Source organism: Desmodus rotundus, chromosome 8 (assembly GCF_022682495.2).
Source record: "Desmodus rotundus isolate HL8 chromosome 8, HLdesRot8A.1, whole genome shotgun sequence".
Lineage (NCBI taxonomy): Eukaryota > Metazoa > Chordata > Mammalia > Chiroptera > Phyllostomidae > Desmodus > Desmodus rotundus.
The window spans coordinates 35,612,368-35,635,605 of record NC_071394.1 but is presented as its reverse complement, the minus strand read 5'-3'; the positions used below and the strand labels follow the sequence as shown (position 1 = coordinate 35,635,605).

Genomic DNA, 23,238 nt, shown 5'->3' with positions numbered 1-23,238 from the left:
ACCCTGGAATACACTCACACTGAATTTAGGGATACCAAACGGTGTGAATCATCTAAATACCATCTCTGAATTTTCCTCAAACACATACATTTGTATACATATAATTATTTCAGTTCTCTCAGTGTGCATATCCATCACCCAAGAAACACGTTTTGTTTTCAAGCAGTAGAAACTGGCCTGGGACCCCACACTCCTTGTTCTTCTTGGCCAAAGAGCACAAGCCACCATATAGCACAGTCACCCTCAGCCAGTGACGGGAGTAAACACGTCTACACAGTTGTCGGCTTCTCTTTTGTCCATTTACTGGGTGCTTTGTGAAAATTTTTGACTTGTACTTTCCAAAACAGTACACAACAAGTAATGGTGCTGGATGTGTGACCAAAAACAAAACAAACAAAAAGAACCCTAGGAGGAGAACCAACATGGAGGTTCAAAGGTCAAGGACACTCAGGGTGAAAGTCAGCAGGTAGGTGGACTGGTAAAGAAAGCCCTTTAATATTCTGAGGGGCCATAAACATAACTACAACCCAGGAAGTTCCCTCAGCAACTCAGAAGGTGGGAACTGGAAAGAACGAAGGCCAGAGAAAGGCATGACAGGGCATCTGAAGAGAGCAAAGAGTTGTTGCCAAGACTGCCATTATACTATAGTGTGTTCCCTTCAGATGTACTGACATCATTAATGGGAGGGAGGGAGGGAGGGAGGGAGGGAAGGAAGGAAAAAGCAAAGGGCTGGGATTTCCCTGTTCTGGGCCACCAAATGATCCAGAGCGGAGGCTTCCTAAACCTGCCCCTCAGTCCCCAAACCCAAAGGTTCTCTGATCACATCCACTTGCTCTCTCTTCATTATTGGCTGGGCTCCCATCACCACCCACCACCTGGAAAGGGCTAGCCTTGGGCGTCCTGGGGTAAGGTTTCAAGGAAGCAGAAATTGGAGACGAGGGTATGCATATAGCTAGCCAGCATTATCACTCTGCAGGACGGGAGAAATAGAACCACGCAATTTCTGCAAATCAGGGTAACAGCAATCACAATAAAATGAGTAGGGGCTATAAATCCAACATGTGGCTGTACTGAGTCAGATCGCTTAGCTCAAGCTGTCATGCAAAATACAACAGCCTGGCTGGCTTAAAGACCCAAAATTTCTTTTCTCATGGTTCTATACTAGAAATCCAAGAGCAAGGCACCAACAGGATTGGTTTTTATTGCGGCCTCTCTTCCTGGCTTTCAGATGACCATTTCCTCACTGTGTCTTCAGATGGCCTTTCCTCTCTGCATGTGTGGGGAGAGAAAGCTCCAGTGTCACTTCTTGTCCTTATAAGGATATAAGTCCTACTGAATTAGAGTTCTACCCTTTTGACCTCATGTAACCTTAATTATCTGCTTAACGGCCCTAACTCCAGTACAGTCACATTGGGAGTGGGGCTTCATTGTTCATATTGGAGGGACATAATTCAGTCCATAACAGAAAGTGGGAGCTTTTTTTAAAGACAGCATTTGGTTGTTAAGTTGCAGCCATTAAAAACTGTGTTTTGTTGGTTCACTGAGACGAAAAATATAAATTCCTGACAAATATTCAGTACATTGAACATACCTGAGAAGTGACTTTTCCCTCCCTCCAAGTCTGCAGTGCTGGTCTGCAGTGTTTTCATCTGAAGCACATCCAGCACTCCCCGCGTGCCAGGCACCGTGTTAGGTACTGGGACTGGGGAGAGGACTGAGAAACAGCACCTTCCATCCCGGAGCTCATGGTTCCGTGTGGTAGCATCTGGGTCATAAGCTCCCTGTCCCTGATTTTACTAGTTGGACTTTATTTCATTTAAAAAAAATCCTACATACTCAACAATTTAATGGCCTTTTCTAATCGGTAAATCACAGAAGTCTCGCTTTGAGAGAGTCAAGCAAATATTGATCTGACCATTAAAAGCAGCTCAGACCATCAGGATAAACAACATTATAAATAGCAAAGTCAAAAATAAAATATCTAAATTGAAATCTCCTTTCTTTTTTAAAAAAGGCAGGCTTTTTATTCAAGCACCTATATTTATTAAATATTAAGAATATAGAGTCATCAATCAATGTCTCTTATATCACCCATCTTCTGCAGGACAGTGGGTGTTAAAAATGTGAGCACCCTCAGAAACCCTGCAATTTAGTTGGGAAGAGGAGATAAACACATGAAACGTTAAAAGACACAGAGATTAATATCATTTCAGTACAAAAAAATCGCAAGCCGCCGCGCAATTAACAGCCAAATAACAGAAAAGTGCCACAGCAATTTACAAAGGCCAAACTGTGAACACTTTGGGCAAGGATATATTTAAGCAAGATCTTCAAGGATGCGTAAAATTTGGACATAAAGGGAACAGAGGGCAAAGACACTCGTGTACAGAAATATGATAGAAAAAAACCATCAATAAGGTAAAGATGGAATGTTGGGGAGAGCAAGGAAAGCACAAAGGTAGAGAATCTTCCATATCAAGCTAGGAAATTGGATTGTTCCCCCAGTAATGGTGGACTGAGGAGCGCCTGAAATTATTTGAACTGTTTATAAAGAACTCAAGTTCACTGCAAATTTGATATCTAAAAAAAAAGAATTAAAAACATAAAAACCACTCAGTATCCTGCTACCCAGAGATGACGACTTCAACACTGCGTCCTTCAGTCTTTTTTTTTTAATGTCAATAATAATAACAGGAAGGGAAGGGAGGAGGCAGAGAGGGGGAAAAATGGCTAAGACGCGACTGCCTAGTATATTCCAAGTGCTAGGCTAATCAATTGACATACATTAATAAAGTTATTCTTTCTAACAACCCTATGAGATAGGCACAATTATTTTCCCTTTCTGCAGATAGAGAAACTAGAGCCAAGAGCTTCAGAAACCTGCCCAGAGTAACACAGTGTTGGGTTCTAAGCCCAGGCAACTCAGCCTGACCTGGGATCTTAGCCACCACGCAATATATTGCCTCTTGCAGTATGTGCTTGCATAATGTATATCAATATGAACACATAATGATAGAACCTCTACCCATTCATTCATTTTTTTTACCAAGTCTTTAAAGTTTGCTGCTCACAGGAACAGCAGAATTCCTTAGGAAAAGTCCAGTAAGGTGAGGTGGAGAAAGGGTAGGCTGCCAACTGGCACCTTTTCATTAAATAATTATTTTCCCAGTAGCTACTTGTTCCTTCGGTCTCTTTGGATTTCCCTAGTTCACTGAATCCAATAGTTAGGAGAGGCTACATTATGCTGCTATAACAAGCAACCCAAAACATTTTAGGGATTAAACACAAAGGTTTAATCCTTCCTTGCTCACAATTAATAATCTATCAAGGGTCATCTGGGGGACCTGCTCCGTGACTTCGGATTCCAGAACCCAAGCTGATGGCACCAGAATGTTGTTCTGCAACAGAGAAAAAGAAGGTTCTGGAGGGTCTTGTCCTGGCACTTATGTGCTCTGGCCTGGCAGTAGCACCTGTTACTACATACAACTCCTTGGTCGTGGAACTTGTCACATGGCCCCACCCAGCCACAAGGGGGCCAGGAGTATCCTCTGCCAAGGGCATAGAATGGGGGAGAACCCACACCTTCGAGCAACTCTGACTTCACAGGGCTCATCCTGAGTCTCGGAGCCCTCAGTTACAAGCCACAATTTCACAAAGATTCTATTGCTAATATCCCTTTTAGGCAACTTTGGATGAAATTAGTTGAGCTGTAAAGGTATATTTATGACACCAGATTAAACTAAGAGAGCTGTAAAATCCTTAAGGAAAATGAGCCCAGAGAGCACCAGTCCAATATGACCCAAGTGAGTAACAGACCAAAATCCAAGTTTTATTTTCATTGTCCTTCCCTCACTAGTTCCTCAGAAAGCACACAAGAAAAAGGTAAGTGTTGTCTGTTGTGATTTACTATTTACATTCAAATCAACTATGATTTCATTAAAATTAAAAGCTATGTTAAAACATTCTTCAGCCAAGTACATTATCATAGATCTTAGTCTTTCTATGTTTCTTATTTTATCAGCATTCTATCATTTAGAGTTTTACATTCTCTGGCAGATTTTATTTTAATTACCAGTCCGGGAAGTGTATCTATTTGCAAGCAAAAAGAGAATCTAAATAGCCGTATGTGATGAATATATCTACATGTGTCACCCAGTGTTTTTCCTTTGCCTCGGCTGACACAAACTCGCAGTCAAAAAAACAAACGATACAATCAGTAGCCACACACTGCAAGTGACTCCAGGCTCATTTGAAAGACACATTGCAATCCCCTCAATTCATGAGCCCCACAGAGCTCATGTGACTACGCCAGGCCCCCCACTAACAGTGTGTTACAGTGAACGGCAAAGTGTCCCGTCTAGTCTTCCACCCCCAAACTCAGTGTCCTTTCCACCACACCATGTCACCCCAAGCTTCATTACTTTGCACAAGTCATTTAATTTCTCTGGTCCTCAGTTTCCCTGGCTGGAAAATGAGGGAGGAAAACACACCATCAAGACTTCCCAAAAGGATTTGAAAGAACACCAGTCTCTGAGATACCTTGGAGTTAAATGTTTTGTGGTAGTCTTATGTTTGAGAAAGACTAAATGCCTTAGTCCTCTCCTAGAAACGTATGATGGCTATCAGCAGGGTAAAGGCTGTAAGAAATTCTGCAATAAAGAAAAACATTTAATGTTGTGGAGACCAGCATTTCCTGAATGTATGTGGTTAACAGGAACATTTCATGTGTGACTGGTCGGTGACTGCCTCCTTTTCTGATCGCTCCCCCTCCCCTTGCTCCCTCTACTCCAGTCAGACCAGCCTCAAACACACAACCCCTCCCAGTCTCAGGGCCTCTGACCTGCTGGACCTCTGCCTAGACAACCTGTCTCCCCAAAGAGACCTTCCCTGACGGCCACTCTCTTCCTGGGTCCTACCTGGTGTCCTTCTCTTCAGAGCCCTCATCCCTGCCTCCAGTGACATGATGCACTGGCTGCCTCTTGCACCAGAATAGAGGCTTCTGGAGCCCAGGATTGGTCTTCGGCATTGCTGTAACCCCCAGCACCTAAAACATTGTCTGAGAAGGGTGGGATTTACCACAGATATTTCTGGAGTGGATAAACTAATGAGCCAACTAGCAAAGCCTGTGAAAACAGTGTCCTGTAGAACAAAGGGAATTGTCACCAGACCAGGAGCACCAGCATCACCTGGACACTAGACGGCAGGGCAAATTCTCAGGCCCCACCTTGGACCTACTGAGCCTGACCCACTGGGGGGAAGGGACCCAGCAACCTGGGTTTGAACAAGCCCCTCCAGGTGACTCCAATGCTCACTAAGGCTGGACAACCACTGGTCTAGACTATTTTTAAGATAAATGCAACCCAGGAAATTCTAGAATTCCTTTATTTGTGAGCAATTCCCTTAAGGTGCTTAGAGCATTTTATTTATAGAGGAATGGACTAATGTTTCAAGTTTCCTTGGAGTCTTAGAATTATCATATATGGCAACATATTGCTTCTCCCTACAATGAAAATAAAGCCTGATTAACACCCAATGCCTCCCTGAACTTAGACAAATCAGTTACCCTATGATAATTAAAGCTCTCACTGACACTAGTTTCCTCAAAATAAGAAACATACACACAAAGAGAAAGACTTTCTTATCATAAGTTATTCCCTTGACTATATTCCCAATGATAATACAGAAAACCCAATGAATCTTAACATTGAGAAACAGTCCAGAGGACAATTTATATGCTCTCAATTGTATCTATTTTCACTTTCTGTTAAGTGAAAATGGACAATGGGGCAATTTTTCATTTACAAGTCACAGCACCTTCTAGGCCTTCCAAAATCTGGCCCACACACTGTCATGCTCACCGAGGAAGACTCTCGGTTCCTGCCAAACTGAGACTGACCAGCTCCACACCATGCCTCTCCCCCTTCCTCACCTTCTGTTTCCATCATACTCCTGTCTCCCGCTTTAGACCAGCCCAGTCCTGCCCCTCCCTCAAAGTGGACTCCTCCTGCCTCGGCCAAGAGACCATCTCCTCTTGGGAGTCTGACAGCACCCAATGACAGGAACTGCACTGCATCATCCAACGGGAGCACATTTCATCTTCTCTTCTCATCTCTAGTTTCAGTGAGCGAAAAGCGGGATTTATGCATTTCTGCACCCTCCCTCCCCTCTTCTCTACCACACCTGCCATCTCACATCAGGGGCTTGTTCCTTGGTTTCTGTGGTACCCAGAGCTCTAGCTAAAAGACCATCCTACGCCTCTCAAGGGATTCCAGCAGCCAGGTACATCCCGCCCTCACCTCTTCACCTCCCTATCAGGGAGAAGAAGAAGGGAGGGAGCAGCCACAAAGAAATCCTCATATAAAGGAATCTTGATATAGGGAAAGGAATATTTATAAGAATGCCTTCCTTATGAAGCCCACGGTTCATAATGTTATATCTGGCCAGGTATGAGCGAGTTTTTCACTATCCTCTGGGTGTAGATATTAGAATCCCCAAGAGAGGATGTAGGATAAAAACCAAGCCTGGAAACAAGGCATTTTTTGTTAGGATCGAAAATCTATTCCTTAGAAATCAATCAGTTTCTTGTATTTTCTGAGTTTATTTCCCTGTCTTTTACAAGCTGCAGTCTATTTTAAAGAAAACCAGGGAAGGGGTCATGTGTTCCGTAGTTGTTATACACAGAGCAGAGGCTGCCCAGCCTACCCCCGGGCCTCAGAGTGCGGTGAAAATGAGGCAAAAACAGAAGTGAAGCAGCTCAGGGAGAAGTGAACAGGCATGTCAGTCCCACTGGTGAGGTATTAACCCCACCTGAAGGTCCCCCTGCCAGAGCAACCCGGAAGGGTCTGGTTTTTCCTGCATGAAGGGTGACCCCTCACAATCCCAAGGTGCTTTATAAAGATAAGTATGTCCAGAGACCACATGTTAATTCCTTCTCACCAGGAAACAACCAGCGTGCTTCAGGCTCAGGTGGCCCTAAAGGCAGCAATCACTGGGCAGAAAAGGTGACTTGGAGTTCCGACCCTGAGACTACTAAGAATCACTCTTCAGACCGTTCTCCAGTTAAGGACAAGCTGTGTTCCAAAAGAATATTTGCCACTAGACACGCCCTACCAGCCACTAAACTCAACGGGATTGCTAATAACCAACCTTTACAGAATGTCGCTTGGAGCATAGAAAACAAACAAATTTTTTAACATCCTCTCACGGGTAAATCCCAGTGGCTACTCTGTTCTCAAATACACTGCTGCTGGCTTCCCTGAACACCCCAGGAGGGGGGAGAAAAGAGGAAGGGGCTCCTGGTTGCTTATGACTTAGACTGAGCTTTGCTAAGACTGTAGGATGCCAACATCAGAAATAGTACTAATTCCATATGTAAAACTACTCAATTATTTCAAATACATGCTAAAATATATTAAAGTTATATTACAACTGGGCAGAGGAGAAAAGTACGATGAATTCTGCTATGAGGAACCTCCAGGCTTGCCTTCATAGTAGATTTCTGAATGTTTCCAATAGGTACAGTTACCAAAAGCATTCAAATTTCCAAAACAACCCACAACAGTCAACTTAAGGATACAATATTATGTACCAGAATTTCAATATATGCACCAGAAACAGAACTCCCTTCCCCTACTTAAACAGCATCCAGAAATTTCCCCCTACCTCCTGGGAAGTAAGGACCAGGTCCACAGCAGTGTTGGGAAGGCCCAGGCCCTTTGTCACAGAAGTTTCGAAAAGGTGAAGAACAGGTAGGAAACTACACGCAGCAGAAGTGAAGCAAGGTAAAAGAAGACTAGGCCACGGTCATTCCCTTGAAAGGAAATCGTTGTCTCTGACCAGGATCTCTCCAGGACAATAGTGCCCCAGGATTATCTGGGAAGCTTTTAAAAAGTACAGATTTAAGAAGGTGACCATAGTCCTACTAAATCAGAAGCCCCACACAGGTAGATCCAGGAATCTGCGTTTTTATGATCATCAGACGTGTTTAAGAAGCTCGTTCTACACTATGTTCATTTCAGCATTATTTACAATAGTCAAGATATGGAAGCAGCCCAAATGCCCATCAACAGACAAGTGGACAAAAAAGCTGTGGTACATTATATGATGGAATATTATTTGGCCATAAAAAATAAATAAAAAATGTTTAGGATCCCAGCATCTATGTGTCAGCATGGATGGGCCTAGAGGGAATTATGCTAAGTGAAATAAGCCAATGAGAAAAAGACAAATACCACATGATTTCACTAATATGTGGAATCTAAAGAGTACAATAAATGAATAAACAAAACTGAAAAAAAGAGGCCCATTCTAAGGTTTTTGATATCAGAATTATGTACTGACATCATGCTTTCCATGTCACGGTTCTCAAATATCTGTTAAGCCTATGCTCACATTTGGCTTCCTTTAGGGATCTTTCTACTAAACACCTCCTCCCCGAATGCAATGCCATGTGGTTCCCTTTATTTGGAGCACTTAGCGTGATTTGTAGTTGCTTGTCCTTTACCTGTCCATTGTCTGTCTCCCCATCAGACTAAGCTCCACCAAGGCAGTCCTGTCCCATGTCACACCCCAGCATCCAGCACAGAGTGTGTTTCTATGGACCTTTGCTGAATGAAAGGACATTGTGTTCTCTTCTCTCATTTTCTTCTTACAGCCACATGTACAACATAGGTAGAGTGCAAGTTATTATTCGCAAGTGCACGAGATGAGTCAGAACAGCTGGGTGACTGGAGATCACAGGATGATTAAGTGGCAGAACCGCATCTAACTCCAAGCCTCCAGCTTCAGGTTTCACCCCGACTCCTTTGCAGTCTCCTATGCTGCCTCCCTTCAGCAAATATCAAAATAGGGTTCCAGTTTATTAATATCCAGCTGGCTGAAGGGATGGTGCCTGTGTCTCAAAGTCTTAAATTTATCTGTTTGACAGGCAGTTGTGCATCTCAGAAGCATAAGCCCCTGGGAGCTTCAGTAGAAACTTTGAACACATTCTATTCATTTATCAGAGAAACAATATACATCGGGGGGGGGGGGGGGGAATGGAAGCTCACTGGAAGTTTTTGGTATACGAAATTCTACTTCTAATAAAAAGAAAAATGCTCTCATGTTATGAGAGCAGGATTATTTAGCTACAAAGAAACCTGTCAGAACACTGATAGTAGAAGAATCCTTTGCTGGAAAGAAAGGAGAGCACATTTAATGGAAACCTGAATATAGAGAGGAGGTTAATAAGTTAAATATACTGAGTTTATTCTAACTTAAATAATTTACAGGAAACTAAAAGGAATATTCCATAAAAAAGAAATTCTGGAAATTAAATAGCAAAAACACAATAAAAATGGTGAATAAATAAACTGGTCATTAAAAACCTAATTTTAACAATAACGAAATTAAAATCTCACGCATTAGGAACTAGCATTGTTAACACAGACCTTGACATATCTATATTGATATTTACAAAAGTGATATTTAATCACCATGGTAGGTTTAGACTCTACAAAGTCACGAGGGAAATCAGTGACTGTGCCTATTAACACACTGGCAATTTTCTTTAATAAAAAAGAAACCAATGGATTTTTCAAATTATATTGACACAAGTATATCTAACAAAAGTCCCTAATGAAAGAATAATACAAGAGAAAAAATGAATCATAACAAATTAGGTAATAAAATCAGTGATAAAGTATCTAGCCATTTTGGAAAAAAAGAATTTTTATTGAGTAAATGAGCAGACAAATTAACCTTAGGTAGGCATTTGATCGTAGGCCTTTCAGGGTCTTCTGTGAAACATTAATTCCGATTGACTCACATTAGAGCAGTCAAAAGTCTTTAAATCAGCAGGGGTAAATAGAAGCAGAGGATAATAATCAACCAATAATGTTTTAAGAGTTAGGGAAGGTCCCAGTGGGAACCCACAGACTTAGTGGTAAGCTTGAATTGTGACATTAATGAAACTATTAATAGCGCTCAAATTAAAGTCACAGATGATGTCACATAAAAGGAGAAGAAAACCTAGAAGGGAGAGAGGCATCTATTAGCTAAATTCTGTGATCAGTAAGAAATAAATATCTCGAATTAGAATACATATGTGACAGACAGCAATGTAGTGGTTGCCAGAGGGAAGGGAGTGGGAGGAGTGGGGACAGCAGGGCACCTGATATGCGGTGACAGAAGACGGTGTGACTGCAGGTGGTGGGTGTGCAGTGCACTGTGCAGATCTAGTGTCACAGAGACAGAGGCTTGAAGCCTATCTGGTCCTATTAACCGATGTCACCCCAATACATTTAATGAAAAAATGTTTTAAAGAATATACATGTATGAGGTTTTAATGGATGGATATGCTCTTAAACGCTACAGGCAAAGTAGGTTTTTTATAATCATAGCTAAAGAAATTTATAAAATAGCAAAAAAAAAAAAGATTTCTAATGTAAGGAATTCACCTTCCCACCCGAAAAAAGTATGTTTTCTAAATTTTTATTTTTGCATATCAGTTTTTCTTAAAGCAAGACAACCTACAACTTCGAAACTGAGCCAGCAAAAATCTGAAATCAACTCCTTAAAGAAAATGTGTGATAATCAGCATGTACTGTTTACCCTAGTAACTTAGATAGAGTAACAATTTATCTTTTGGGTATATGAAAGGATATCAAAACCTAAAAAGAAAAGAAATACCTCTTTTTTTTTACCTAAATGGCCAGCAAAACATGTGAACATTTTGTTCAGCATACAAATTTGAAACAAACAAGAAAAGACAGCCACCTATCAGGACATAGTCAAATATGCTAAAAAGAAACTCTGAGAAGACCTAGAATCATTCCAGTCATTTAAAACCAGCTGGGTCAGAACATTGAAACACCTTGCCTTTGCAGGACTGCGGTACTTACAAGGTCATGATTATAATTGCCATATCATCGTTATTATGCCAAGTTAATTTTTATTATTATTATAATACACTTTTCATGTACTGACATAGAGTATATGACCTGCAGTGGGGCTTTTTTGGAGGGGGGGATAAGGGAGGAAGGATTTTGTGTTTTGTTTTTGTGTTTGTTCTTTGCAATGGGGATGGGTGAGCATTGCTCCTACTCCCTGCCTCCTGGAGGTCAGTAAGTAACCTCATTTGCAAGTTGACAGGACAAGGTAGCAGTGCATTATGGGACAGAGCAATAGTGCCAAACTCACATATCACTCATGGTCATGAGCTTCATTAATACTGGGTTGTGCCTAACCCAGTGAGTTCACCAGCCACAGACAAGATAACCCTTATGGAGATGAGCTGTATACAGCAAAGCACCTGTGTGTGGCTTTGATGTCAGAATTAACGCCAAGACAAGGGAGCCCCAGAGAGGTTCCGAGAGCTGAGCAAGCAGTCTTTATACAGGGGAAGTGGCCAGAGGCCAGAAAGAGCTAATAGAGAGCAAAGCTCAGCGTGCTGGTGAATTAAGATCCAAGGAAAGAGTCCACCGGAATCCACAGGGACGAGGTGAGGAGAAGAAAATAAGGTCCCAGGCTGTGAACATGAGTGGGAGGCAGTAGGACGGAGCGTGCTGGTTGAGAATTTAGGGCAGGAAGTGGAGCCTGTGGACTTTTTCTGAGACAGTTGATAGGTGTGATTACAGGTAGCTGAAAGCCTCAAAAGTGGATAGGGAGGGAGCTGGGGCCAGTGCACACAGGAAAGACAGAAAGCAAATAATAACAAATACTAATGACTTGACCATTGCCTGTGATATCATGGCACAAATCACGTGGCTCATTGATATGAATCCAAACTTTTTTTTTAAACATCACCACCTTTCAACTTTTTAAGTAAAACTTTTTATAAGTGTAACTAAATACAAAAAATAATTTAACCAGGCCTTTATTGCCATGCAAACTCTGCATGGGGCACTAACAGGCCATGAACTCACTAGTTAGAGAGAGAAGGAAAAACAACAGGCTTTGATAATAATCTGTAAACTACCATTGACCAATGAAAACTAAGGATTTGGAGAAACGCAAAAATTCCTACAGCAGCAATAGCAAGGTATGGTCATATTTTTGAGGGGCAGTATGAAGGCAGCCTGAAAAGGTAGCTATTTCTTCCACTCACTCTGTTTCTTCTCCTGCACCCCCAACTCAAATACACCCACAAACATATACTGTGTGCCCTCTATGAGAGAATTAGATCAAGAAGGCCCATATCTGTATTTCCCAGGCACTGGCTCTCTGCTCCTTCACATGGTCTACCCCACGTCCCCATCTATCATAACCGCACGAGCCAAGATAGAAGTGACTATTCATGGGAGTCTTAGGTCCACTCCAAGAACCACCCAACACTCTGGAGTTACCAGAACTTGCTGGCTGGAGACCTGATCAGAGAGTGTTAAATCTAGAAGAGGACAGAAAAGCGTGAAAATAGCCCATGAACATATGTTCATAGGGCTACCTCCCTACGATCCTTAGCAATTAAACTTGATTATAGCCAGCAGCTCCCATCATCATAATTATCAGAAGCCCATAGCAAGAGCATCTCATCAGGAAGCTATTTATAACCCAAAAGCTTTGTCTCCTTTCTCCCTGGGGTCACTCTCTCCTTGAAGGAAGATAACAGCCACTGCAGACCCAGGGAAGCACAGAGTCCATGCATTGTGGTGGGGGGTGGGAAGAGGAGTGGATGCCTCCAGAAGAGGTGATGTGATGGAACCCATATTCCAGTTCCACCTGGCTCAGGGCCAGCTTAACACACAGGGACCCGAGCAGGGCAATCAACACAGGTACATTGAACATAGCTTGTGAGGCAGACAACCTGCTCAGAAAAGCCATAAGAGAAGCTGTACCCTGCCAGCTACAATAAAAGCGAACACCACTCTCTTCCTGAACAGGATTAACTTTTTTACTTAATGACAGCCCACTTTTTTGAGTGTTTAATCATGTGCCAAGCCTGTGTTAAGTGCATCAGGCACCTTAATTCACAACTAGTCCACAATGATCCTAGTGTTAACAGAGGTAGGATCGGACAGAGAGAAGGAACAGAACCTGCCCCAGGTTACACTGGCCCTGGCAGAGCTAGGATTCGAACCCAAGGCAGCCCAGCTCCAGCAGCGACAAGATTTAACAGCCTCGAATGTGCTAGCTTCTGGATTATGCCACAATAGGCCCAGAAGAAATCAGAGAGTTTAATCCCAGGAAAACCCTTTGAGATTCTAATTCAATTCCTTCTGTTTACAAATAGCAAAACTGAAACCCTGAGATGTCGAGTAACTTGCTAGAGGCCACACAGAGCATCTCAAATCATTCAGAATAGATGGTGCTAAATAAACAATCAAACTAGACTGTAAATTCCTTGGGGATCAGGATCCACTTCTCACAGTTAGTTTTAAAAATACAGTATACAGCATATAGTGACTACACACTCCCATGCTCCGATCCCTAATCAAGCTTTCAAAAAATCACCATAGATTAGATAAGAAGTCTTCTGTTACGGCCAAACAAGATCATTTTACAGAAAAGGAAACTGAGGTCCTAAAAGTTCCCTTCTTGCCTTTAGCTACCACTGCCCCCCACCATTCCTAAAGAAATTAAGCTCTCTCCTCCCACTGCCCAAGATGCTGAAGGGAAAGAAGGCTAAGGGGAAGAAGGTGGCACTGGCCCCTGCTGTTGTGAAGGAGCAGGAGGCCAAGAAGGTGGTAAATCCCCTGTTTGAGAAAAGATCCAAGAATTTTGGCATCAGATGAGACATCCAGCCCAAAAGGTCTCACCCGCTTTGTCAAATGGCCCTGCTACCTTCAGCTGCCGAGGCAAAGGGTTATTCTCTATGGGCGTCTGAAAGTGCCTCCTGCCATTAACCAGTCCACCCAGGCCTTGGACCACCAAACAGCTACGCAGCTGCTCAAGCTGGCCCACAAGAACCGACCAGAGACAAAGCACAAGAAGAAGCAGAGATTGCTGGCCCAGGCCAAGAAAAAAACAGGCAGCAAAGGGGATGTCCCTACCAAGAGGCCACCTGTCCTTCAAGCAGGGGTTAATACTGTCACCACCCTGGTGGAGAACAAGGAAGCCCAGCTAGTAGAGATTGCACATGATGTGGATCCCATTGAGCTGGTTGTTTTCCTGCCCACCCTGGGCCAGAAGGTGGACGTCCCCTACTGCATCATCAAGGGAAGGCCAGGCTGGGACATCTAGTCCACAGGAACACCTGCACCACTGTTGCCTTCACACAAGTTAACTCAGAAGACAAAGGAGTTCTGGCTAAGCTGGTGGAAGCTATCTGGACTAATTACAATGGCAGATATGATGAGATCTGCCACCACTGCGGGGGCAATGTCCTGGGTCCAAAGTCAGTGGCTTACATCACCAAGCCAGAAAAGGCTAAGGCTAAGGAACTGGCTACCAAGCGGGGCTCAGTGTACACTGTTGAGTTTTCTGTATGTAAAAGTAATAAAAATTCTCCTTTGACCAATTAAAAAAAAAATAAATTAAAACTAATTTCTCTTGACAGTTTCACAGAAATGAAATATTAATAACTAGAGCTCTTAAGCTAGCAAAACCAAATTTCAAATCATTGTCCTAAGATTTATACATATTTTTAATTAAGTCTTTTCCCACAGGATAATTTTCAGATTGACCTCAGGAAGATTTTTGCATCTTGTTAAAATTTACTCTGTCCTCCACCTAAAGGAAAGTCATTAAAATGCAATTCAAGTCGGGAAAGGTTCCCCTTCCAGCTGAAATTACACACCAGGGACATAAGCGTATTTCTAGACAAGATACTGGCAAATGTCATTAACCCAATAATATAAAAGCACTTTGCAAATGAGGACCGTTGGTCCATCTTTATGCATTGATCAGCAGTTGATGATTTGCAGCCAGAAAGTCTCAGGTCTGGAACTGACTACCTATAGTCTTGTTCACTTAGTTCTCCCCTCTCTTTACAAAACAAAAACAAAAACTTGAAAGTTCTATTTCCTTGATAAGAATTCAAGGCCAAAAAAATAGGAAAACACCCGACAAGATCAGTACCGTAGCTAAGAATTTCTTCATGCTACTGAGTCAGGAGCTGGACAATTCAATTTCATACACTTGCAAGTCAAGTCATTTCATCCTGGTGAAAGTATTAATTACGTGAATACGCTCTGTACTTTTAAGTAAGAGGAACCTGCACCTGCCTTTCTCGGTTATATTAGGTAACAGGGATTAGCAATTTTGCAGGGTGACAGTTTCACAAGCAATCATAATTCCCAGGACAGGAAGGAGACTGAATCTCCCATCAGGTAATACACAGCTGCCTGAAATAGGAGCAAAAGGAATGCCTGATTCCCCAGAGACAGCTGTCACATGGCAACATCACTCAAGCCACCGGGGGCTGGAGGATCCGCTCAAGAGACTAGCTTCTGAAAGACATCTTCTCTCCAGAGCCAAGACCCAAGTTCCAGGACAAGATGATATCAAGCAGGGCTACAAAGGCAACGAGCTGGAGAACTGAAGAGGCAACAGGAAGCTAACATGCCCCAGCCTTGAGGTACTTTGATTAGATCACTCCTTTCTGCTGGTGGATGCCGCCAAGTAAGCATCGTTGAAGTCTGCCCTCCCGCAGTTGTCAGGTCTAAGTCAGAGTTTCCCAAAAAGCCGAACAGCTGCAGAAGCTCTTTAGTGGAGGTTTGAGATTTGAAGCAACCGTTGAGAGTCTGAGGAACCATGGGGAGCAACCGGAAACACTCACCGACCCTGTGGTGAGGAGAAATGAAAACACCAAGCACTCCAAATTCTTTGGATTTGTCACATACCGCACTGTGGAGGAAGCGAGTGCAGCCAGGAATGCAAGGTCGCACAAGGTGGATGGAAGAAGACTTGTGGAACCCAAGAGAGCTGTCTCAAGACTCTCAAGACCTGGTGCCCACTTAACTGTGAAAAAGACTTTTGTCGCTGGCATTAAAGATGACCCCGAAGAGCATCACCTGAGAGACCATTCTGAACAGTACGGGAAAACTGAAGTGACTGAGGTCATGACTGACCGAGGCAGTGGCAGACAGAGGCATTGCTTCGGTACCCTTGGATGACCATGACTCTGTGGACAAGACCGTCATTCAGAAGCATCGTGCTGTGAATGCTTACAACTGGGGAGTAAGGAAAGCCCTGTTTAAGCAAGAGATGGCTAGTGCTTCATCCAGCCAAGGAGGTCGAAGTGGTTCTGGAAACCTTGGAGGTGGTCATGGAGGTGGTCTTGGTGGGAATGACAACTTTGGTGGTGGAGGAAACTTCAGTGGTCGAAGTGGCTTCAGTGGCAGCCATGGTGGCGGTAGATAGGGCGGCAGTGGGGATGGTCATAATGGACTTGGTAATGATGGAAGCAATTTTGGACATGGAGGAAGTTATAATGGTTTTGGCAATCACAACAATCAATCTTCAAGTTTTGGACCCACAAAAGGAGGAGACTTTGGACGCAGAAGCTCTGGCCCCTACGGTGGTGGAGGCTAATGCTTTGCCAAACCCTGACACCCAGGTGGCTGTAGCAGTTCCAGCAGCAGCAGTAGCTGTGGCAGTGGCAGAGGTTTTAATTACTGCCAGCTTTTAATTACGACACTTAGCAGGAGAGAAGAGCCAGAGAAGTGACAGGGAAGCTACAGGTTACAACAGATTTGTGAACTCAGCCAAGCACAGCGGTGACAGGGCCTCACTGCCACAAAGAAGACATGTTTTAGACAATACTTATGTGAACGGGCAAAACTCAAGGACTGTATTTGTGACGAATTGTGTAACATGTTATTTTAGTTTCTGTTCTGTGGAAAGTGTGAAGCATTCCAACAAAGGGTTTTAATGTAGTTTTTTGCATCCATGCTGTTGATTGCCAAATGTAATAGTCTGATCAAGATGCTGAATAAATGTGTCTTTTTAAAATTAAAAATTAAAAATAAAAAGCCACCAGCCTTGCTCCATCGCCTTCTCTATAGATAACAAAATTAAGAACTCAAAGTCACGCCAGAGGTTTATAAACTTTTCCCTCCCTTTCCTGTTCCATAATTTTGAAAGTTAAAGCTCAGACTTTGGATGATTAGCTTGGATGCTGGTTTTTCCACTTTTTCGATGACCTTAAGCACATTATGTAATCTTGATTTCCTCATCTATAAAACATAAAAAGTAAAAGCAGCTGCCAATTTCTGAGAAGTAAGCCGAGAATACACAATGGCAACGGAGAGCCTCTCCATAAATGACGTTGGAAAGCTGAATGTCCGCATGCAAAAGAATAAAGTTGGACCCTTACCTTACACCATACACAAAAATCAACCCAAATCGAACTAAAGACCTAAAGGCAAGACCTAAAACTATTAAATCCCTTTAAAAAATAGGGGGAAAGCTTCTAGCATTGGATTTGGCAAGGGTATCTTGGATATAACTCAAAGGCATAGGCAACAAAATCAAAAACTGACAATGAGACTCCACCAAACATAAAAACTCCTGCACATCAAAGGAAACAATCGAGAGAGGGAAAAGGCAACCTACAAAATTGGAAAAAATAATTGCAAATCATGTATCTGATAAATGTTTAATATGTCAACTATCATTAAAAAATAAATTTTTAAATAAAAATGGGAAAGACTTAATTAGGCATTTCTCGAAAGAAGCTAAACGAATGGCCAATAAATACATGAAAAGATGTTCAACATTATGAATCATTAGGGAAATGCAAGTCAAACTACAACAAGATACCACCTCACACCCGTTCAGGGTGGCCGCTCTCAAAAGAACAGAAAATAACAAGTGGTGAGAGAGCAGAGAAGCTGAAACCCTTAAGCACTGTTGGTGTGAATGTAAAATGATACAGCCATTATGAAAAACAATATCCACGTTCCTCAAAAAATAAAAGATGGAGTTACCGTATAATCCAATAATCTCACTTTTGGTTATATACACAAAAGGACTGAGAGCAGGGTCTCAGAGAAATAGTTGCACGCCTATGCTCATAGCAGCATTATTCACAATAGTCAAGAAGTGGAGCTCCGCCGCCGCCATGGCTCCTATGAAAAAGCTTGTGGCGAAGGGGGGCAAAAAAAGAAGCAGGTTCTGAAGTTCACCCTCGACTGCACCCACCCAGTAGAAGATGGAATCATGGATGTTGCCAATTTTGAGCAGTTCCTTCAGGAGAGAATCAAAGTGAACGGAAAAGCTGGGAACCTTGGAGGAGGGGTTGTAACCATCGAAAGGAGCAAGAGTAGGATCACTGTAACTTCTGAGGCGCCATTCTCCAAAAGGCATTTGAAATATCTCACCAAAAAATATTTGAAGAAGAATAATCTACGTGAATGGTTGCGTGTAGTTGCTAATAGCAAAGAGAGGTATGAATTACATTACTTCCAGATAAATCAGGATGAAGAAGAGGAGGAAGATGAGGATTAAAACACACTTACCTGATACATTTTGTACAAGTTCTTGAATAAAACATAGGCACCAAAAAAAAAAAAAGAAGTGGAAGCAACACAAGTGTCCACCAACAGATGAATGAATAAAGAAAATGTGGTCTACACATAAAATGGAACATCATGCAGCCCTAACAAGGAAATCGTGTCATAGGCTACAACATGAATGAAGCTCGAGGACATCATGCTGAGCAAAAGAAGCCAGTCACAAAAGGACAAATACGGTGTCATTCCACTCGTATGAAGCATCTACTGTAGTCAAAACCGCACAAACAGAAAGCAGAAAGGCGGCTGCCCCGAGGTGGGGGAGGGGGATTGCCGTTTGATGGGTGTGAGTGTCAGTGCTGTGAGATGAAAAGAACTAGGGACCTGCTGTACAACAATGTGAATATGTGTAACACTACTGACCTCACGTTTCACATGGTTGATGATAAATTTAGGGTTACGTGTTTTTACTACAGTAAAAAAGAAAAAAAGTAGCTGCCACATGGAGTTGTTCTGAGCATCAATGCAGATGATGAAGCATTTAGCACGATGCCTGCCATATATCGAACACTCAACAATGTGTGCTGTTAAAAATAGCCCTTGTTATACCCCAGACATAAAATCATATCGGGTTTTGTGTTTTTTAGTTAATTAAGTTCTTATTTATTTTAAGAGATATTCTAGGTCTTATAACCCCTAATTAAATTTATCTTACATCTCCTCTTGAGGTCTAATTATTAAGTTGGTGAGCTCTGCTTTAGAATGCTGATTAACTGCTTTATAGTTTCCCAGAATTCCTCATCTCAATGTTTTCTTTTTCTTTTTTTTAAGATTTTATTTATTTATTTCCAGAGAGAGGGGAAGGGAAGGACAAAGAGAGGGAGACAAACATCAATGAGTGGACGCCTCTCAGGGGCTCCCTTACTGGGGACCTGGCCTGCAACCCAGGCATGTGCCCTGACTGGGAATCGAACCAGGGGCCACTTTGTTCACAAGCCCGTGCTCAATCCACTGAGCTACCCCAGCCAGGGCTCAATGTTTTCTTCTATTAAAGCCACCACCACTGAAACAGAGCTCAGTTGCATGGGTAAACGGCATTCCACTCACACACACATGAGCACACGTCATTCCCTCTTCAAGGGTTATTCCCAACTCCAATAAGGTCTAGAAATCTCTAGAGTTAGAAACTTTTTAAAGCTGAAGGGAACTAAAGCCACAATAAGCACCATTAAAACCCTTCATGTTTTTACACTTAGTTAAAATAATCTCCTGTGGCACACTTTATTACTTCTCACAACCTACTAATAAAAATATACTACAGATACTATAGAATCTATTGAGTGATGATGTAGTAGTGAGTAATGCACAATTAACTTGTATTTCCTAACCTTGGCTTGCTAGAAGGCCTTCCTATCCACAAAGACATGTTTTTCCTGGGTCTTTTCCACCCATATATCCAATGCTTTCTGATTATATGACCTAGAGCTTTCTATTTCCAGTTCCAAGATATAAGAAACACAAGATGACAGGGTAGCTTGAATGCTTAAGATGCAAAATGTTTAGAGCATCACTCTACGCACCATTTTTTTGTAGGATAATTCCTTGTTGTGGGTCTGTTCTATGCACTGTAAGATATTTAGCAACAACACTGGCCAAAACACCACAAAATGCCAGTAGGCCCCCTCCAAGTTGTGACAATCAAAACTGATTCCAGACATTTCCAAGTGTGTCCCCTGGGGGTGGGAGGAACCATCCCTAGTTGAGAATGACCTGTAACCTATGCAGTTTCCCACGGGGAACTGAGATTCAGAAAACACTGCACCTGAGTACTGAGAATGGCTTATAGTGGGAGGCGAAACAGGCAGCTGTGGAATCCCTCTTTTTTCTCCAGAACAAGGAGAGGGCAAAAGCTGGGTGAGAACACCAGCTCCGCAGGACAGTGCAGCACAGCAGAACACCGTGGCGCGGAGCCACGGTCTCCATTTCCAAATATCCCAGTCTCTTTCCCCAAAATAGACCATCAAACAATCCAAACAGCCAGGTATGTTTCTTCACTTTCATTTGTCTCTGAGGGCTTCATCCCTAAAATGCTTACTCTAAAATCCATTTTGCCTCCATTTTTCTTTTCCCAAATCCCTATTTCTTCTTTTTAAAAATTATGCCCAAAAGGAATAACTTGCAATTTCTGCACACTTAAAAAAAATTCTCATAGTTGATGTACAGACGCACAGCGACCAACGCATGCTAGAACACGGTGCCGGCTGGGAGAAGTGCCTCTCCCATCCAAGGACTTGGAGTTTTCCAATTTCATTTATGTCTTCGTAATTTTTTAATACAGATTGGTTTATAATCTATAAATTAGTTCAGACAGAAACCAAGCTGGCTGTATGACTTTGGTAAATCCTTTGATCTTTCTTTTACCACCATAAGCATTTTTGAGTGCACACTTTGATAGTATCAGGTGTATTCACATTAGTGTGCAAGAGGTCTCCACAACTGCTCATCACACAAACTGAAACTCTGTACCTATTAAGCACTGACTCCCTGCCACCCTCCTCCCCCCACCCCTGGTGACCACTGTTTTACTTTCTCTGTCTACGAATTTGACTATTCTAGGTACCTCAGATAAGTGCAAGTATATAGTATTTTTCCTTTTGTGGCTGTCTTCTTTCACTTAGCACAATGTCCTCAAGGTTCATCCGTGTTGCACATAAAGGTGTCAGAATTTCCTTCCTTTGTAAGGCTGAATAATACCCCATTACATGTATGTACCACATTTTTTATCCATTCATCCACCAATGAATGTTGCTTCCACTTCTTGGCTATTGTAAATAATACTGCTATAAATGTGGGTGTGCAAATATCTCTTGGAGACCGTGCTTTCAAATCTTCTGGATGCCCAGAAGTGGGATTGCTGGATCATATGGTAATTCTACTTTTAATTTACTGAAGAGCTGCCATACTGTCATCCACAGCACGAAGCCTTTAATCTTTTGCAGTCTGGGTTTCGTCACAAGCCAAGGGATCGTTTTTCACCTGGGGCTGAATGAGACCATCTCTAGGATGCGTACTGACCAGACCGTTCCTGCTGGAGAGAACTCGGCCAGCCAGTCCAGCTGAGCCCCTTTTCGGTCTAATCATCCTTCACCAAGGAAAAACTTCCGATCCCCAGCCTATAAAATCACTTCCAATACATTCAGATCTTATACTGTCTGTCGCAAAACTCCCAATTCACCACTGAAACTTCTAGATTGTTGAAAAAGAAAAAAGCAAAGCCAAATACATGGGTTTGTCTGCTTTGCCTCCACCAAGAGGCCTAATAAGGCGAGCTCACCTGGGGTTGCAGAGCTCACAGGCTTGCCTCTGACGTGTAGAGTTCCACCACCCGGGAGAAACCCTCAGCACAGAGCCTTCAAGTGGTGAGAGGAGCAAAGAAAGTGGTGCTTCCTTTGGTTAATGCCAAAATGAACACCATGAGTCCAAGGCCACCTGCACTCACCGAACTCAGCAGTGATCGTGATGTCACACAACTGTGAAACTCAAAAAGTAGCCGCAGCTCATGAAACACCCCCTGGGGACATCGGGCCTCTGCAAATGCCACCAGAGACAGTGGGGTTCTACCTGCTGAAGTAAAACTTGGATCAGCAGCTGCTGTTGCCAATGGTGGCTCTGACCCCGGCCCAGGGAGATATGTCCCACTGGTCCAAAGGGTCAAACATCTGTGGTCTTTGGACTCTTGCTGCTCAAAACATGGCCATGGACCACCCTGGCCTCACCCAGGAGCATATTAGAAATGCAGAATTCCAGGCCCCACCCCAGAAAGACAGGAGCAGAATCTGCATTTTGAAAAGATATCCTGGGGAGCCATCCACCCCCACATCTAAGCTTTCAGAGGGACTGTTTGGAACCACAGAGGTAACAGAACTCACAGCAAGGTGAAAACATATCATAAACAAACACTACCAACAGGGCTGTTTGCTATCATTCGCAGGGGGATGAACGTACCAATGGGTAGCCCACTGTTTTTTCCACCATGAAGAAGTAAACCCTTATAATTTTCAGTTAGAATTTAAAGTTTGTTTGTTTCTCAGCAACTTGGACCAACTAGTTTGTTTTACAGGTGAAAGTGAGCCTCAGGCAGCTGCTATATATTCAGTAATTGCTATGCCCATTCTGACACAGATTAACTGTCCCAGGCATCTGGAAAACTCACTGCATTCTAACATGAAGCTGCCACAGGCCCCTCGGTGCTGCATCCATTCTAGTGACTTCTCCATGAGTCCGGGGTCATCTCCTCAGACCCCTCCATCGTCAATCTCCCTCATGTGTGCTTTCAGTGGAGATTATTTTATTTATTCATGATTTGAACAGGACTTGCTTCCCAAAAGGATTTTGTGTGGCTTGCAAAGATAAACACATTGTAAACAAGTCGGGCAAAATTAAGGCAGATATTTTAAAAAAAAAAACAGTTAAAAGTCCTAAGGGACGATGCGTGGGCCCACTCCTGCTGTTTCTTGACTCCCCACCCCACCCCCCATGCTGTCCCTGCCGGGAAAGGAGAAGAGAATTCATGTAATTGCTGGATTGGAAAATAAACTGGGGCGCTCAGCTCAAGTCCTCCTTTCTGCCTCTTGCTGGGGAGTAGGCACATGGGAATAAAACTCCTTCCCTGTTCCTTCCTCGCACATGTCTTACCTGCATATCACAGCCCAGCCCACATGGGAGACCCAGGGCTGCCACGCTGGGAAGGCACAGCATTGCCTGCGGCTGGATGGTAAGTCTGTTTAATGCTGGGATTATTAGTAAGCCCATTTGCACAAATACATGAGCTACACTCTTCAGCCTCGTTTCTATCACAGTTTAATTC

At 42.9% G+C, this 23,238-nt stretch overlaps 1 protein-coding gene and 3 pseudogenes across 5 annotated transcripts in view; 3 read left to right on the top strand and 1 right to left on the bottom strand.

The window, feature by feature from the left end:
• Positions 1-23,238, bottom strand: part of SLCO5A1 (solute carrier organic anion transporter family member 5A1) — a 118,142-nt gene that overhangs the window by 86,833 nt on the left and 8,071 nt on the right. The window lies entirely within an intron of this gene.
• On the top strand, positions 13,581-14,438 carry LOC139440251 (large ribosomal subunit protein eL8 pseudogene; annotated as a pseudogene).
• LOC112315603 (heterogeneous nuclear ribonucleoprotein A1-like) lies at positions 15,281-16,449 on the top strand (annotated as a pseudogene).
• On the top strand, positions 17,981-18,409 carry LOC112315483 (large ribosomal subunit protein eL22 pseudogene; annotated as a pseudogene).